The 13,022-nt window shown below is 39.4% G+C and overlaps 1 protein-coding gene across 2 annotated transcripts in view; it reads right to left on the minus strand.

Moving 5' to 3' along the window:
- Positions 1-13,022, minus strand: part of EIF2B3 (eukaryotic translation initiation factor 2B subunit gamma) — a 114,421-nt gene that overhangs the window by 59,944 nt on the left and 41,455 nt on the right. The gene's annotated exons all lie outside the window — the stretch shown is intronic.

The raw sequence follows: 13,022 nt of genomic DNA on the forward strand, positions 1-13,022 counted from the left end.
GATTTTTTTTTGAGACGGAGTTTCACTCTTGTTGCCCAGCCTGGAGTACAATGGCACAATCTAGGCTCACTGCAACCTCAGCCTCCCAGGTTCAAGCGATTCTCCTGCCTCAGCCTTCCAAGTGGCTGGGATTACAGTCATGCACCACCATACCTGGCTAATTTTTTGTATTTAGTAGAGATGGGGGTTCACCATGTTGGTCAGGCTGGTCTTGAACTCCTGACCTCAGGTGATCTACCCCACTCGGCCTCCCAAAGTGCTGGGATTACAGGCGTGAGCCACTGCACCCGGCAAGGTTGTTTTCACAAGAGCGAAACTCCGTCTCAAAAACAAAAAACAAAACAAACAAAAAACAACCTTGCGGCCGGGCACAGTGGCTGGCTCATGCCTGTAATCCCAGTACTTTGGAAGGCTGAGGCAGGCAGATCATGAAGTCAAGAGATGGAGACCATCCTGGCCAACATGGTGAAACCCTGTCTCTACTAAAAATACAAAAATTAGCTGGGCATGGTGATGTGTGCCTGTAATCCTAGCTACTCAAGAGGCTGAGGCAGGAGAATCGCTTGAACCTGGGAGGCAGAGGTTGCAGGGAGCCGAGATTGTGCCACCATACTCCAGCCTGGATGACAGAGTGAGACTCCGTCTCAATCAATCAATCAATAAAAATACAAAAATTAGCTGGGCATGGTGGCATGTGCCTGTAGTCCCAGCTACTCAGGAGGCCGAGGCAGGAAAATTTCTTGAACCCAGAGGCAGAGGTTGCAGTGAGCCACGATGGTGCCACTGCACTCCAGCCTGGTGACAGAGTGAGACTGTCTCAAAAAAACAAAAAAACCAAACCTTGCTCAGACATTCCCCATCCTTGAAGTTCAATAGCTGGGTAAATAACTTTCTCCTGAGTACCAGGTATATGCAAGACGCTAAGTTGACATCTATATATTAATGCTTACAAATTTATATCTGAAGCATAGTCCTACCCTCTTAGCACCAAGTCTATACATGACTTCCTCTTGACACCTTTACCTGGATCCCCAAGTGAACTTTGGATCTCCCTGCCACAAACCTAGGGCTCCCTATCTCATTATTCTGTTGCTCAAACCTGAAATCGGAGTCATTTTTGACACCACTCCACCTCTCAACCCCAAGGTTCAAACACGAAGTCCTCAGATTTTACCTGCTAAATCCTTCTCTAATTTATCTACTTTTCTCCAACTCCACTGTCAATACCTTAGGCCAAATTACCATCACTTCTTACCTGGATTACTACAATACCTTCCCTTACCTGGTCTCTCTGCATCCTCTCTTACCCAACTCCAATCTCTTCTCCATATTACATCCAGAGTTACCTTTTGAAGGCAAATTTGATCGTGTCATTCCCTGCTTAGAATGCTTTGGTAGTTGGGACTACAGTAGATTGTTTTAAAAATGGCCATAATTATTCCCCTCTCTGTAACCACATCCTTTTGTAAAGTGACTTTATGGCTCTTCCCATCATGAGGTAGAGTCTATTTTGCCATCTCATGAATCTGGGCTGGGCTTGTGACTGCTTTGATCAGAAGAATGTGGTGCAAATAATGCTGTTCCAGCCCCTTCTCCAATACACAAGATTAAGAGGTGTCAGCTCTACCCAGGATGACTCTGTTGCCAGAGCATATTCAAACACAAGATGATATTTTGGCTCCATTAATGTCCTCTTCCAACAAATTTATTGGGATCCTACTATATGCCAGGCCATGTATTAGACCTTAGGTCTACAAAGACAAAATATAACCACTATCCTCATGTAACTTATAATCCAGAGCAATACAGGGTTATAGATGTTACCACAGAACTCTCTTCAATATATAGGGGAGCACAAAGGAAGCACAGTTCTGCCTATGACAGGAAAGATTAAAAAAGACTTCACAGAAAAATGATATTTGAGCTGTCTTGAAAGAAAAATGGGTACTTAGCCAGGGAGAGAAGAGTAACTTTGGCTGAAGGAGTACCAGGAATTGTGAAAGTAAGAGGACAAAGGCATTACAAGGAATGCAGAAGCTAAGAGAATCATACGCAACTCTCCATAGCTACTGATAGAATGTTGAGAATGTGATTGTGTTAGAGAACGATGAGATATAAGGCTGGAAGCGTAAGCATGGTTAGATAACTGAGGGCTTTAGGAATTTGTGCTTTATTCTATAAGCAATGTATTTATAGGTTTGGGGTAAAGAGATAGTAGAAAGCAAAGTTGAAAATTCTGAAGAGTTGAAAAAACTAATGGAGAAAGGTTACAGGAGTGGCAGAGAAAAAGGAGTAAAAGGCAAGTTAAGGGACTGGTCACAAACTTCTTCTAATGATGGAGGGAAGGAATTGAAGGTGGGTCTGAATAAAGACAAAGTCATGGATAGGAGTAGCTGGGGAAATCAGCAGGGTCATGTTTTGGCAGGAGTGGTGATAGTAGAGAACAGTATCTGAGAGGACTGGAAAGCTGGCCCAGGACAAATATAAGAATACAGAGTAATTCTCAGGGTTCAGCTAAGATAGGAGCCATGAATTTATAGTGTTGCCAATTTGAAACCATGCATAATATTTCTCCCGAAGACTTTGGACATGGAGAGAAATGCCTGACGGCGCAGGATCTAGACTGGATGAAGAAGGAAATGTGCGGGAGAAAGGGTGGGGGGAGAGAAAAGAGAGAGGGTAGGAGTCGTAATAGTAAGGGTCTAGAAAGATATGAGATTGAAATGAAGGGAACAGGACTCTGGGTAAAGATGGCAGACTGAAATGAAGGGAACAGGACTCTGGATAAAGATGGCAGACTGAAATGAAGGGAACAGGACTCTGGATAAAGATGGCACACTGAAATGAAGGGAACAGGACTCTGGGTAAAGATGGGTTAACATAAACGTTAACCCATCCTCCTTCTGAAAACTCATTAAAGTGTTGGCAAGAATTTTTTTTTTTTTTTTTTAGAAACAAATCTACAAGAACAAAGACCACAAGAAGAGCAAGAAGAGATGACAACAAAATTTTGGAAGCTGGAAAACAAAAGGATGATAGTGGTAACAGACAGCATATTCAAGAAAGCTGAATCCTAAACCAGCTATAAGGAAAGCTAAGAAGCAACTTGATTTGTATCTCAGGAGCCCTAAAATGATCAGGAATTGGCAGCACAGCTTTTACCCGCCCAGGCAGGAGATTGGAAGATTTCTCTCTGAAGTCTATATAGCCAGTTCCAAAGAAAAGACTTAATGTTATTGACATGGGTTCTCTTATAGCTGTATCATTTTATAGAAGTAAATTAAAAGTACAGAAGAGTAAGAATACACTGGACAAGATACCTTGGAAAAGGTTTGTGATCCTAACTTCCATAAGTCCTTCTGCCCTTCTGGACTCACGCCCACCCCAAACTGAAAATTAGAGAGGCATTTTGGGAATTAGGGCTGGTTAGCAGCAGTGAGATACTAGTTTACATGAATAGTATTTCAAGACTTCCACACCATTGTGAAAATAATCAAGGGTTTAAACCATTTCTCATCATCTGTAGTCCCAGAAATACAGATCTGGCCAGGATCTTTGAGGTCTTGACTGAAGTTCTTGACTCCCAGATATAAATGTCTAAACCTTCCAAGATGACCTTGTGAACATTTTATTCCATTTTAAAGATATTCTTTAGGAGCTTGTTTTAATATTTTCATTACTCTTCCAGTAAAAAAGCTTGACAACTATTCAAAAGAAAACAATGTAACATTGGGGAAAAGCAACATGATTTTCTTATTAAATATTTGGCACGAATATCTTTTGCTTATGAACTATTAAAAACACATGTCTGTCAGAAATAAAGCAGAAATTTTAGAGCTGGAGCAGGGGGTTCTTTAAAGACCAACTAAGCCAATTTCAGCTGGGGAAACTGAGGCTTAGAGAAATAAAGTTATTTGCTCAAGGTTATACAGTTGGTTTGTCTCGAGACTAGACTGCAAATTCTCTGTACCTGAATTTTCAGTTACAAGCTCTCTCTACCAGTAACATTCTTTCCGAATACATGTAATGCCTCTCCAAGTCAGAAATACATCAATCAGACATGGAGGAAAGGTGTTGTGCTTTGTTTAAATCCAATGAGGTAGTAAGAATCTGGGCCCTTTGGAGTAAAGTTACTAGTACTGACTGATGACCAAATACGTACCTTGCTAGGGAGACTTTCTGTGTACTTGACCATATTCTAGCAGGTGTCTTTGAAATCAAGAAAACATTTTATTTCCCCCACCTCCCACAAGTAATGCTTCCCCCCTAACCTTTTTAAAAAGAGAAATGCGGTCTTGCTATGTTACCCAGGCTGGCCTCAAACTTCTGGGTTCAAGCAATCCTCTCACCTCAGCCTCCCAAAGTGCTGGGATTACAGGTGCAAGCCACCACATGCAACCTCTCTCTCAGAAAGAGAGAAAACTGATGGAATGTACATTCTATCACTGTCCTTCTCTTTCTCTCTCTCTCTTTTTTTTAAATTTTATTTTCATAGGTTTTGGGGGAACAGGTGGTATCTGGTTACATGAGTTCTTTATTGGTAATCTGTGAGATTTTGGCGCACCCATCTCCTGAGCAGTATACACTGAACCCAATTTACAAAAGTTAAAAAAACTTTACAAGAAGTTTCTGATTCTCCTGTATACATGAAGGCTTTATCCAAGATAACTGGTGTTTGCCCAGTAGAAACTAGCCTCCATCTTTCGAAATTCAGCTTTTTAAAAAAGATAAAAGATAAGAAGAAGTACTGTATTCTCATAATCAAAAAGTGCTAGAAAATCTGAATCGAATTAGCTTTTAACTAGCATCCCACTGAGGCAGGAGGGGCACAACACCCCAGAGGGTCATAGGAATGGGAAAACATTTTTATGCATATTTATTCAGCCAGCTACCCTATTATAACTACACACCAAAGACCCTGAATCACTGGGGTGTGGGTTACAAATTAGAAGAACAAGGAAAAAATCTCCCAACAACTAAAAATGCAACCTAGTCAGGAAACTGATAAAAGATCTGGTCTCAATGACCCCAGTGCTTATTCAAGGCCCTGAGCTTGACATCTATGAAGGAAAAAAACCACATCCACCTGCTCTTCATTATCACTTCACCTCTGACTATGTCCATCTTCTTTGCTTCCATCATGCCCAAGCCTTGCTCTTGCTGTCAAATATAATTACAATTTAGGCATTTACTAACATCCCATTGTATGGAGCCATAAACTAGTTTGCAGGGAGGTTAAAAAGAAACCAGAAGCCAGGCGGGCATGGTGGCTCACGCCTATAATCCCAGCACTTTGGGAGGCCCACGCGGGTCTCGGCTGGCTCACTGCCACATCCACCTTCTGGGTTCAAGCAATTCTCCCATGAGTAGCTGGGACTACAGGTGCGTGCCTGGCATGGTGGTTCACTCCTGCAATCCCAACACTTTGGGATCTCTTGAGTCCAGGGATTTGAGATCAGCCTGGGCAATATAATGAGACTTCATCTCTACAAAAAAATTTTAAAAAATTAGCCAAGTGTGGTGGTGTACACCTGTAATTATAGCTACTCAGGAGGCTGGGGTAGGAAGATCACTTGAGCCCAGGAAGCAGAGGTTGCAGTGAGCTGAAATCATGCCACTATATTCCAGCCTTGAGACACAGCAAGATTCTATCTCCAAAAAAAAATTAAAAAAAAAAAAAAAAAAAAAAAAAAAAAAAGGGCTTAGGGCTCATATGTCATATTCTTGAATGTTTTCATGCTTGAAAATGTTTTCCTATTGCTTTTATATTTGAATGAAATTTTCATTGTTTATAACATTCTTTTTTTATTTCTGGTTATCTGCCCATCCGCATACTCAGTTTATAATATTCTTGAGTTTCACTTTCCTTCCGTGAAAAATCTGTGGACAGGACATTGTTCCTCTTGTATTGAATGTTGGGAATAACTCAGAGGTAAGCCTGATTTTTCCTTCCATGTAAAAGATTTGCTTTTTGCCTCTGGATACTTGAAGAATTCTCTCTTTATCCCCAAAGCTTAATAAGTACGTTAGAATATAATTGTCCAAATTATCTTAGAACATACCATACTTTAAAAATCTGCAGATTTTACTTGATTCAGAACATTTTATTGTATTATATCTTGTTCTTATTTTTAAAAATTAAAACTGAAGTTATATGTACACACAAAGAGGCAAGTAGTTTCTCAAGGCTTTTCATGAAAAAAACTGAATTATCTATTCCCTCTCTTGCCCATTTTCTGTCCCCCAGAAAGGGCCATTTTCAACTGTTTCACCAGATCCACTTAGTATTTATTTCCACCAATAACACTCTTAAAAAAAATTTTTTTTTGAGATGGAGTCTCACTCTGTCACCCAGGGTGGAATGCAGTGCAGTGGCATGATCCTGGCTCACTGCAACCTCCACCTCCCAAGTTTAAGCAATTCTTCTGCCTCAGCCTCCCCAGTAGCTGGGACTACAAGTTTCCGCCACCACGCTCAAATAATTTTTGTTTTTTTGTTTTTTGTTTTTTTAGATGGAGTCTCACTCTGTTGCCAGTCTGGAGTGCAATGGTGATCTTGGCTCACTGGAACTTCTGCTTCTCGGGTTCAAGTAATTCTCCTGCCCCAGCCTCCCGAGTGGCTGGGATTACAGGCAGCCACCGCTGTGCCCAGCTAATTTTTGTATTTTTAGTGAAGACAGGGTTTCACTATGTTGGCCAGGATGGTCTTGATCTCTTGACCTCGTGATCTGCCCATCTTGGCCTCCCGAAGTGCTGTAGTACAGGCATGAGCCTCCACACCCAGCAATAGCATTCTTTTTTTTTTTTCAGATGGAGTTTTGCTCTTGTTGCCCATGCTGGAATGCAATGGTGCCATCTTGGCTTCCTGTAACCTCTGCCTCCTGGGTTCAAGTGATTCTCCTGCCTCAGCCTCCCGAGTTGCTGGGATTACAGGCACGCTCCACCACGCCCAGCTAATTTTTGTGTTTTAGTAAAAACGGGGTTTTACCACGTTAGCCAGGCTGGTCTCGATCTCCTGACCTCAGGTGATTTGCCCACCTCAGCCTCCCAATGTGCTGGGATTACAGGCATAAGCCACCATGCCTGGTCAACAGCATTCTTATATTGGTATTTCTTGGGTTTTCCATTTCAGGAATAATCTGATTTTCCATTGTGGAAAACAGAATTTAACTTATTTTCATCATAAACCCTGCTTCCATCATCTATACCCATACTTCCTTATGCCTTTTACCTTCGCAAAAATTGTTATATTATTTTTGTCAGCTCAATAACCAATGCTTAAGTTATTATGACTTCAGCTCTATGTATTAGCTATTAACTATGGAAGAGGACAATTTCACTTTTTTTTCCTGTCATGCTTCCAACATATTAACCTCCTCTCACCATTCCAAAGTAATTAAATCATAATTTGGGTTACACTGAATCAGTGATTGCACTATTGTTTGTACTTAAGTATTAGTTACAGGCTGGGCGTGGTGGCTCTCGGCTGTAATCCCAGCACTTTGGTAGGCTAAGGTGGGCAGATCACTTGAGATCAGGAGTTTGAAACCAGCCTGGCCAACATGGTAAAACCCCGTCTCTGAAAATACAAAAAAATTAACTGGGTGTGGTGGCGCATGCCTATAATCTCAGCTACTCAGGAGGCTGAGGCAGGAGAATCGCTTGAAACCAGGAGGTGGGGGTTGTAGTGAGCCGAGATCATGCCACTGTACTCCAGCCTGGGTGACAGAGTGAGAATCCACCTAAACCAGTTCACAGCTGAACCACACAGTCACCAATAATTTTTTCACCTGCACATTTTTGTGGTTTGCTTTAATAATTGTCTTATTTCTTAGTTTTCTAGGTGCTTACCAATAATTTAACTCCAAACTAACTACTAAGTACTCCACATCATCTCAAAATGTTGAAACACATGCACACACACACACACACACACACACACACACACACACAAATTGGCTGTGTCCCCACCCCCCCCAAAAAATGTTGAAACACATCAAATATTGTGTCATTTTCATCAGAAGAAATATGATCTTAAAGAAATCATTCCCAAGTTTTCTGACCTATTCCAGTCTAATCTGGTTGCCATTTTTACTGGGTGTACATGTGTTATCCTTGAATCTCCCTTAATTATCATCCTGAGGATTCATTTTATCTTAATTGAATGTCCTTTTTCTTTCTTTCTTCTTTTTTTTTTTTGAGACAGTCTCCTCTTGTTGTCCAGGCTGGAGTACAGTGATGTGATCTCTGCTCACTGCAACCTCCGCCTCTCAGGTTCGAGAGTGAATGCCCTTTTTCTTATATCCTGTGTCTTCCTCTTTCTTAGTTTATGCTAAGGTTTCAGTGTTACATAAACTCTAGTAGCTTTCCTTTTTTTAATTTAATTTTTAATTTTTGTGGGTACATGCTAGGTATATGTATTGATGGGTTACATGAGATATTTTGATACAGGGATGCGATATGTAATAATCACATCAGGATAAATGGGGGTATTACCTTAAGCATTTATCCTTTGTGTCACAAACAATCCAATTATACTCTTTTAGTTATTTTAAAATGTACAATTAAATTATTTTTGACTTGGTCACTCTGTTACACTAGCAAATATTAGGTTTTATTCATTCTTTCTAACTAACTTTTTATACCCATTAACCTTTCCCCACTCTTCCCAATCCCACACCCCCTACCCTTCCCAGCCTTTGGTAACCATCCTTCTACTCTCCATCTCCATGAGTTCCACTGATTTTTAGCTCTCACAAGTAAGTAAGTGAAAACATGTAGTTTGTCTTTCTGTGCCTGGCTTATTTCACTTAGCATGACCTCCAGTTCCATCCATGTTGTTAGCAAATGACAGAATCTCATTGTTTATGTCTGAATAGTATACAATTATGTGTATGTACCACATTTTCTTTATTCATTCATCTCTTGATGGACACTTAGCTTGCTTCCAAATCTTGGCTATTGTGAACAGTGCTGCAATAAGCATGGGAACACAAATATCTCTTCAATATGCTGATTTCCTTTTTTATGGGTATATACCTAGGAGTACGATTGCTGGATTGTATAGTAGCCCTATTTTTAGTTTTTTGAGGAACCTCCAAACTGTTCTCCATAGTGGCTGTATTAATTTACATTCCCTTTGTTCTCACTTCAGACATTCTGCTTCTAAAAAAAAAAAAAAAAAGAAAGAAAAAATAAAAATAATTTACATTCCCATCAACAGTATATGAGATATATGAGAGTTCCTCTTTCTCTACAACCTTGCCAGCATTTGCTACTGCCTCACTTTTGGATACAAGGCATTTTAACTAAGGTGAGATGACATCTCATTGTTTTTATTTGCATTTCTCTGATATCAGTGATGTTGAGCACCTTTTCATATAGCTGCTTGGCATTTATATGATTTCTTTGGAGAAATGTCTATTCAGATTTTTTGCACATTAAAAAATTAAGATTATTAGATTTTTTCCTATAGAGTTGTTTGAGCTCCTTCAATATTCTGGTTATTAATCCCTTGTCACATAGGTAGTTTGCAAATATTTTCTCTCATTCTGTGGGTTGTCTTTGCACTTTATTGATTATTTCCTTTGTTGTGTGGAAGTTTTTAACTTGATGTGATCCCATTTGTCCATTTTTGCTTTGGTTACCTGTGCTTGTGGGGTATTACTCAAGAAATCTTTGCTCAGATCAATGTCCTGGAGACTTTCCCCAATGTTTTCTTGTAGCAGCTTCATAGTTTGAGGTCTTAGATTTAGATTTTTAACCGTTTTGATTTGATTTTTGTGTATGGCAAGAGACAGGGGTCTAGTTTCATTTTTTTGCATATGGATATCCAGTTTTCCTAGCACCATTTATTGAAGAGACTGTCCTTTCCCCAATGTATATTCTTGGTACCTTTGTTAACAATGAGTTCACTGAAGATGTATGGATTTATCTTTGGTTCTCTATTCTGTTCCACTGACCTATATGTCTGTGTTTATGCCAAGACCATGCTGTTTTTGTTACTATAGCTCTGTAGTATAATTTGAAGTGATTCTTGTAATGTGAGAATTACAGGAATGTGATTCCTGTAATTTTTGCTTAGGATAGCTTTGGCTATTCTGGGTCTTTTGTAATTCCATATAATTGTTTTTTTGAGATGGAGTCTCACTCCATCACCCAGGCTGGACTACAATGGCACAATCTCGACTCACTGCAACCTCTAACTCCTGAGGTCATGAGATTCTCCTGCCTCAGCCTCCCAAGTAGCTGGCATCACAGGCGCCTACCACCATGCCTGGCTAATTTTTATATTTTAAGTAGAGATAGGGTTTCACCACATTGGCCAGGCTGGTCTTGAACTCCTGACCTCAAATGAACCACCCGCCTTGGCCTCCCAAAGTGCTGGGATTACAGGTGTGAGCCACCACACCTGGCCAATTTCATATAAATTTCAAGATTGTTTTTTCTATTTCTGTGAAGAATGTCATAGGTATTTTGATAGGGATTGCAAAAAAATCTGTAGACTGCTTTGAGGAGTATGGACACTGTAACAATATTGATTCTTTCAATCCATGAACATGGAATATCTTTCCATTTTTTGTGTCCTCTTCAAATTCTTGCATCAGTATTCTATAATTTTCATTGTAGAGACCTTTTGCTTCTTTGGTTAAGTCAATCCCAAGGTATTTTATTTTATTTGTAGCTATTATAATGTGATTACTTTCTTGATTTCTTTTTCAGATTTTTTTTTTTTTTTTGAGACTGAGGCTCTCTCTGCTGCCTAGTAGGCTGGAGTGCAGTGGCTCCATCTTGGCTCACCGCAACCTCCATCTCCCAGGTTCAAGCAATTCTCATGCGTCACCCTCCCAAGTAGCTGGGACTACAGGCACGTGCCACCATACCTGGCTAATTCTTTGCTGTTGGCAAATAGAAATGCTACTGATTTTCATATGTTGATTTTGTATCCTGCAACTTTACTGTATTTATCAGTGCTAATAGTTTTTCAGTGGAGTCTTTAGGTTTTTCCAAATATAAGATTATATCATCTGCAAACACAGACAATTTGACTTCTTCCTTTCCAATTTAGATGCCCTTTATTTCCTTCTCTTGTTTGACTGCTGTAGTTAGGACTTCCAGTACTATGTTCAGTAATAGCAGTGAAAATGGGCATCCTTGTCTAGTAGCTTTCTGAAAACAGATACATGGAAAGCAAATGTCTAAAAAGTTCTCATTCTACTCTCATATTTGATTGATAGTTTGATTAGATAGAATTAGGAATGTTAAAGGCACTGTTTGTTTATAGTTTCCAGTGTTGCTGTTAGGAAGTTCAAAACTGTTTTAATTCCTTTGTATATGATATCCTCTCTCCTCTCCGGAAGCTTGTAAGATCTCTTTGTTACCAGTTATAAAATTTCACAATGATAACCCTGGTATGTTTCTTTTCATCCATTTTACTGTCATTCTTTCAGTCTAGAAACCCAGCTTCTTTTATCCTCGGAAAATTTAAAAAACCATTTCACTGATGTTTTCTTCCCCCTTCATTTCTCTGTTCTTTCTTTCTAGAACTCCACATTCTAATTCAGAGGTGTTAATTCACTAATTATATTTAATCATCTTTGTATTTCATTTCTATGAGATTCCAATATCTTTATTTTCTTTCTTTCCCTCCTTTTCTTCTTCCCTCCCTCCTCTCTCTCTTCCTTTCATTTTTTGAGACAGGGTCTCACTTTGTCACCCAGCCTGGAGTGCAGTAGTACAACATGGCTAACAGCAGCCTCAACCTGCTGGGCTCAAGTGATCCTCCAACCTCAAAGATTCTAATTTCTTAAATGATTTTCTTTTTTACCTAGATCACTGAGTATCTCAAACCATCCCTGTATGTCAATAATTTGATTTTCAGTGGTGTCTTTTCTCTTCTTTTGCTATTTTAAAATTTATTAACTCTATAATTTAATCCTTATTTTTTAGTTCTTTAGTTCTATAATATCCTCTTTTATTTCATTTTGTTGTTTATCATCTCATTACTGAATTTTTGTTTATTAAATTCATGTTAATAAGAAGTTTTGTGGTTATACAGTTGAACAGTTTTAAGAAAATTTCTTCTATTTCTTGAGTTATGTTTCTTTCAGGATAGGTTCTTTGTCTTTTACAGGACATTTTTTCTTGCTTTGATTTTGCTTTCTGTAGTATATTTGTACAGCTGACATTCTGACTCTTTTGATCTTATTCATGCTTGATGTTTTATTTGTTTTGATATAATATAAATGAATTGTTGTCTCTTATCCTTCTGTATCTGAGACCAGCTACCATGTAAGTGCTGGTGTAGAGAAACTGGAACTCTTATGCACTGTTGGTGGAGTGTAAAATGGTGAAAATGCTATGGAAATAGTACGTAGGTTCCTCAAAAAATTAAACATCATAGCTCTCTACCATTTGATCCAGTAATCGCACTTCTGGATACACATCCAAAAGAACTGAAAGCAAGGTCTTGAAGAGATGTCTGTATACCCACATTCACTGCAGCACTATTCACAATAGCCAAGAGGAGGCAGTAACCCAAATGTCTGCCAGTGGATAAATGGAATGAAGAAAATGTGGTACATATATACAGTGAAATATTATTCAGCCTTAAAAAAAAAAAAAGGAAATCCAGTTATATGCTACAACATGGACAAATCTTAAGGACATTATGCTAAGTAAAATAAGCCAGTCACAAAAGGACAACTATTGTGTAATTTCACTTACATGAGGTATTTAAAGTAGAATCGTGGGTAGTAAGGGCTTGTGGAGAGAAGGAAAAGGGGAGCTGTTGCCTGATGGGTATAGAATTTCAGATTTGCAAGACGAAAGTTCTCGAGATCTGTTTCACTACAATGTGAACACATTTAACACTACTGAGCTGTTCACTTAAAAATGGCCACTTAGGGCCGGGCACGGTGGCTCAAGCCTGTAATCCCAGCACTTCGGGAGGCCGAGGCGGGTGGATCACGAGGTCAAGAGATCGAGACCATCCTGGTCAACATGGTGAAACCCCGTCTCTAC

Source organism: Cebus imitator, unplaced genomic scaffold (genome assembly GCF_001604975.1).
Source record: "Cebus imitator isolate Cc_AM_T3 unplaced genomic scaffold, Cebus_imitator-1.0 Scaffold129, whole genome shotgun sequence".
NCBI classification, from domain to species: domain Eukaryota; kingdom Metazoa; phylum Chordata; class Mammalia; order Primates; family Cebidae; genus Cebus; species Cebus imitator.